The following is a 6,000-nucleotide window of genomic DNA, read 5'->3' as shown; positions in this document are numbered from 1 at the left end:
GGACCTGATAGACACCACCTGCACAACTGTGCAGCCAATGGAGAAATCGAAGCGAAGAGGCCGGCGCTGTGGCCCAGCGGGTTAAGCTGCCACCTGCAACGCTGGGATCCTATCTGAGCAGTGGTTCAAGTCCCGGCTCCTCTATTTCTGATCCAGCTCCCTGCTAATGTGCCTGGGTAAGCAGCACAAGAAGGCCCCAGTACTTGGGCCCCTGCCACCCACGTGGGAGACCCAGATGGAGTCCCAGGCTCCTGGGTTTGACCTGGCCGTTGTGGCCATTTGGGGAGTGAACCAGTGGATGGATGATCAATCTCTCTCTTTCCCTCTTTAACTCTGCCCTTCAAATAAATCATCTTTAAAATAAAATTAAAGAAAATATGGATGAACTAATCTTCCCTGACTGAGACAAGAGCAAGAACACGAAACCTAGCTGTTAAGACCCAACTTGGGACGCTGGGTTTGAGTCCCAGCTCCCGCCCTGATTCCAGTTCCTGCTCGTGGGCGCCCTGGGAAGCAGCCGCGATGGCTCAAGTCCTTGGGTGCTGCCACCCACGTGGGAGGCCTGCGTCAGGTCTGACTTCCAGCATAGGCCTGGCCCAGCTAGGAAGGCTGGGGAATTAGCGTAGCGTTGGGCACTGGGAGAGGCGACCAGCAGAGGAACTCCGCCTCTCTGGATTTCTGAACAAACAAACACTTACAGAGGAATTCTGGCCAGGCCTGCCCGGGCCTCAGCTGAACGCAGAAGCTAGCCCTGATTTTTTTTTTTAAGATTTATTTATTTATTTGAAAGGTGGAGTTACAGAGAGGCAGAGAGAGAGAGAAAGAGAGAGAGAGAGGTCTTCCATCCAGTGGTTCACTCCACAAATGGCTGCAACAGCTGGAGCTGGGCTGATCTGAAGCCAGGAGCCAGGAACTGCTTCCGGGTCCCCCATGCAGGTGCAGGGGCCCAGGGACCTGGGCCATCCTCCACTGCTTCTCCAGGCCACAGCAGAGAGCTAGATGGGAAGTGAAGCAGCCAGGACATGAACTGTCGCCCATATGGGATGTCGATGCTGCAGGCGATGGCTTTACCCACTCCGCCACAGAGCCAGCCCCCACCCCTCACTCTTACAGCAGGCCCTTGGAGAACTCACTCACTCCAGGAGAGACCACTACTAGCCCCTTCCTAGGGCAGTGGCCCACGACCCAACCACCTTGCCCTAGGTCTCTCTCTCTTTTTTTTTTTTTTTTTTAAAAGATTTTATTAATTTGAAAAAGTAGAGTTAGAGCGAGAGGGGGAGAGATCTTATGCTGGTTCACTCCCCAAATGGCCACAATGGCTGCAGCTGGGCCAGGCCAAGCCAGGCCTGGGACTCCATCTGGGTCTCCCACGGGGGTGGCAGGGGGTCCCAGCACCTGGGCCGTCTTCCACTGCCTTCTCTGGACCATTAGCAGGGAGCTGGATCAGAAGTGGAGCAGCTGGGACTCGAACCGGTGTCCATATGGGATGCTGATGTCACTGAAGGCGGCTTAACCCGCTGGGCCGCAAGGCCAGCCCCTGGGCCCCGCCTCTTCAGGGTTCTTCCGCATCCACTCTGCAGCCTGGGGACTATGACGCTTCGGGAGGTGCACTGAGGCCACACACAGGCCACAGGGGGCACTGACCGACCGAGAGGAGCCTAATTGCCAGAGCAGGGCCGTGGGCCTGGGGGCGGCAGGAGCAGGGAGGACCCAGGGCAGGTCAGGCGCTGTTGCTCTAGGACTCTCTGGGGCTGGACACACAGAGGAAGGAGGCAGGGAAGCAAGAGTTCATGGGAAGGCGGTCAGGGGAGGGTGCGTGGAAAAGCTTGGGTTTGTCCCCTGCATTCTATGGCAGGATGGGGACAGGCAGAGAGCAGAGAGGAGCGGCTGGGCCTGTCAGAGAGGATGCTGGCTGGGGGCAGAGCTGGCCAGCAGCCCTCGCCCCGGGGTCCAAGAGAAAGGGGACTCAGGACACAGCAAGGACTCGGAAGGCCCTGGGCGGCCAGGGCTGGGGAGTCGTCCTGGTGCCGGCTGGGGAGGCCTCGTCGTCCTGGCGCCGGCTGGGGAAGGCCTCGTCGTCCTGGCGCCGGCTGGGGAGTCGTCCTGGTGCCGGCTGGGGAAGGCCTCATGTGCCCAGGTCGCAGCCCGCACCTGCTGCACACAGAATCACGTTGGACCCTGAGGCCACCCTGGTGACAGCACCCGAGGTCTGAGCTTTAGGGAGATGAGGGGAGGGGCCAGCGGTTAAGCCGCTGGTTGGGACATGGGAGTCTCCCATCAGAGAGCCTGGGGTTGAGGTTGAGCCCTGGCTCCTGACCCCAGCTTCCCTGCTGGGGCAAACCCTGGCAGGCAGCAGTGATAGCGCAAGAAGCCGGACTCCTCCACCCTGCCTGGGGCCATTGTGGGCCCTCGGAGAGCAAACCAGGATGGGGGAGCGCGCGCTCTCTCTGGACAGCATGTAATGTGTGGTGGCCAGGAATGGGAGGTGACCGCTGACGGGTGTAAGGTTTGAGGTGACAGCAATGTTCCGGACTGTGGCGATGACTGCGTAACTGAGTTTTACTAAAAACCACTGAATGGATGGGGCCGGCACCGTGGCACAGTAGGTTAGTCTTCCGCCTGCGGCGCTGGCATCCCATATGGGCGCCGGTTCTAGTCCCGGCTGCTCCTCTTCCAATCTAGCTCTCTGTTGTGGCCTGGGAGGGTGGTGGAGGATGGCCCAAGTCCTAGGGCCCCTTCACCCACATGGGAGACCAGGAAGAAGCACCTGGTTCCTGGCTTCGGATCAGCATTGTTCCAACCACTGCGGCCATTTGGGGAGTGAACCAACGGAAGGAAGACCTTTCTCTCTGTAGCTCTACCTCTCAAATAAATAAATAAATAAATCTAAAAAAAAAAAAAAAAAAAACCACTGAATGGTACATTTTAAGTGGGTTATTTGTAGAAGACAATAATTGTATTTCAATAAAGCTGTTAAAAAAAAAAAACAATGTGGGGGCAGCGTTGTGGTACAGCAGGTCAAACCTGGCCTGTGACATCTCATACGACGGCTGGTTCGAATCCCAGCTGCTCCACTTCCCACTCAGCTACCTGCTGATGTGCGTGAGAAAGCCATGCAAGATGGCCCAAGTACTTGGGCCCCCGCCATCCACATGGGAGACCTGGATGGAGCTGTGGGCTCCTGACACAGGCCTGGTTCTTGAGGCCATCTTGGGGATGAATTAGTGTCACTCTGCCTTTCAAATAAATAAATCTTAAAAGAAAAGGAAAAGCCAACCAATCTACCTGCCCTGCAGGGTGCCCTGACTCTGTTTCCTTCCTGTGGCTCCCAGGGCCCTGACGGGTCCAGGCCTCCCTGCCTGGCACACCCTCCCTCCCTGGGTGCATCCTGTCCAGCCGTGGGCCTCTGCTGGAGCATCTGGCCTTCCCCAGCCTCTCAGCAGGCCGGAGCAGCTGCTGCTGTCCCCTTGTCAGCCACTCCTCCCACTGGGTCACTGTCAGCATCAGGCTTCCTCCCCCATAGGCTGTAGGGGTGGGGTGGGGCAGGGAACATGGCCTCAGGGGACAAGGAGTTATTTATCTGAAAGTCAGAGAGTGAGAGAGAGAGAGAGAGAGAGATTGATCTTCCATGGGCAAGTTTCACCTTCCAACTGGTCACCATGGCCAGGGCTGAGCCAGGCTGAAGCCAGGAGCCAGAACTTGGCCTCTGCTGCTTTCCCAGGTGCATTAGCAGGGAGTTGGATCAGAAGTGGAGCAGCCGGGATCCGAACCGGCACCCACATGGGATGCGAGTCGCAGGTGGCAGCTTAACCCGCTGTGCCGCAGCTACGGTCGCTGGGACATACTTTTAAAGATCAGGTAATAAATATGATGGGGGGCCAGCGCCGTGGCTCACTTGATTAATCCTCCCCCTGTGACGCTGGCATCCCACATGGGCGCCGGATTCTGTCCCGGCTGCTCCTCTTCCAGTGCAGCTCTCTGCTGTGGCCTGGGAGTGCAGTGGAGGATGGCCCAAGTGCTTGGGCCCTGCACCCGCATGGGAGACCAGGAGGAAGTGCCTGGCTCCTGGCTTCAGATCGGCACAGCGCTGGCCGTGGCGGCCATTTGGGGAGTGAACCAACGGAAGGAAGACCTTTCTCTCTCTCTCTCTCTCTCACTGTCTGTAACTCTACCTGTCAAATAAATATAAAAAAAATATATGATGGAACAGCCCATCTCCCCATGCACAATAAGCAACCCCATGAGGCCGCAGTAAAGACCACAGGGAAACGGAAGCTGGGTGAGGGCGCGAACGTGCCAGCGAGGGGGTGACTGCCGCTTACATCCAGGGAGCCCCGGCTTCTCCGGGGTCACATTGGCAGGGGCTTGGAGGAGATGGAGGAGTGCAGGCCGCAAGCCGGGGTGATCTGGTGGACGCCAGTGGTCCAACAGGTGAGGCAGAGTCAGAAAATGATGGGAGGGGGCAGCCTGGCCTTCGCATCCTGCCCTGCCCCCTTCTACCTGATAACCTGCCAGGTGGGGGTCCCGCCCCTTCTGCCTGACAAATCTTCCACAATCTCCCAGGTGCAGCCCAGTATCTGCATTTCAAACCCCCTGCTCCCATCCCCATTCTCCAGGGGGTCCTGCTCACCCTTCCTCTGAACCCAGGATGGCACCAGCTAGGCTTCCTCCTGTCTGATACCTTCAGGGGAAAACTCAGATAGGAGCTTCTTAATATTTACAGCCATGAAATCCTTTGTTTCAGGAGGAGATGTGTGAAGACAGAGACCCATCTCCTTAAAAACCCCCGGCCTCAACCAGACTGCGCGCTCAGCCCTCTGCCTCTCTGCTGAGCCGCCCGCCTGGCCTGGTCAGCTGTGGCTCCTTCCCCCAGCCTGAGCGACTGCACACTCTCTCAGGCTCTGTCTGGAGAGGTGCCCATCCGTCCTGATGGTTGTCCCTTCCCTAGTAAACCTTGCTACTTTACCTGCCATACTCTCTGTCTCACACCTGAATTCTTTCTTGCGCGAAGACAAGAACCCTGCCATTCTCCGGTAACACATCCACTGCTTCACTCCCCAGATGCCCACGACGGCTGGGGCTGGGCGGGTGCTGACGCCAGGAGCCAGGAACTCAATCCAGGCCTCCCACAGCAGGCACCCAGCTATCGAAGCCATCACTGCTGCCGCCCAGGGCTTGCATTAGCAGGGAGCTGGAGTCAGGAACCAGAGGCGAGTCTCGAACCCAGGCACTCTGGGGACCTGGGTATCGTAACCGCTGGGCTGAACGCCGCCTGCCCGCCCTTTTGTCTCAAGTGTGTTGCTCGCTGCCACCCCCACACCTCTGACGAAAACCACACTGCCTGCCCCAAGCCCCAAGCCTCCACTTCCTCCCTGAAATCCCCTCAGCCAAATCACTACCCAGGAATGCAACTGTGTGAACACAGCAGAGGCCCCAGAGGGGGATTTCCAGCTGCGGCCTGGTGCCACGTGGGGAGGGCGCCCACGGCCTAGGGGGCTTCCCCGGCCTCTCACTGGGATGGAGCCGGGGTGGGGTGGGGCGGTCCTCCAAGGCCAGAGCCAGCAGACTCCATGCGCCCTGGGAGTGACACTTAGTGCCTAAGGGGCGACGCATCGAGTCTGCCAACACCCCTGGCCTCTGCACAGCACCAGTGAGAGGGGCTCGGGCAGGGCCCCCGCTCAAGCCCTCGGTTTTTAGAGGTGCAGAACCGAGGTCGGCTGCAAGGACTCTGTGCTTCCTGCCCTGAGACCAGCGATGTTCCTGGCTGGGCCAGGATCAGGCCTTCAAAGGCAGTTCAGTGACTTCTCTTTTGGATGGCATATAGTTGACTGCGGTTTTTTGTTTTGCTTTGTTTTTTGTTTTTTTTTTTTTTTTTTTTTTTTTTTTTTTTTTTTAAAGATGTGTTTACTTGAAGGGCAGGGTTGGAGAGAGAGAGGGAGAGAGATCTTCCATCCAGTGGTTCACTCCAAGAACGGCTGCAGCGGCTGGGCCTGGGCCAGC

The sequence above is a fragment of the Lepus europaeus genome, chromosome 18, assembly GCF_033115175.1.
Source record: "Lepus europaeus isolate LE1 chromosome 18, mLepTim1.pri, whole genome shotgun sequence".
Classification (NCBI taxonomy): Eukaryota; Metazoa; Chordata; class Mammalia; order Lagomorpha; family Leporidae; genus Lepus; species Lepus europaeus.
Note: the sequence above shows the minus strand (reverse complement) of the source record.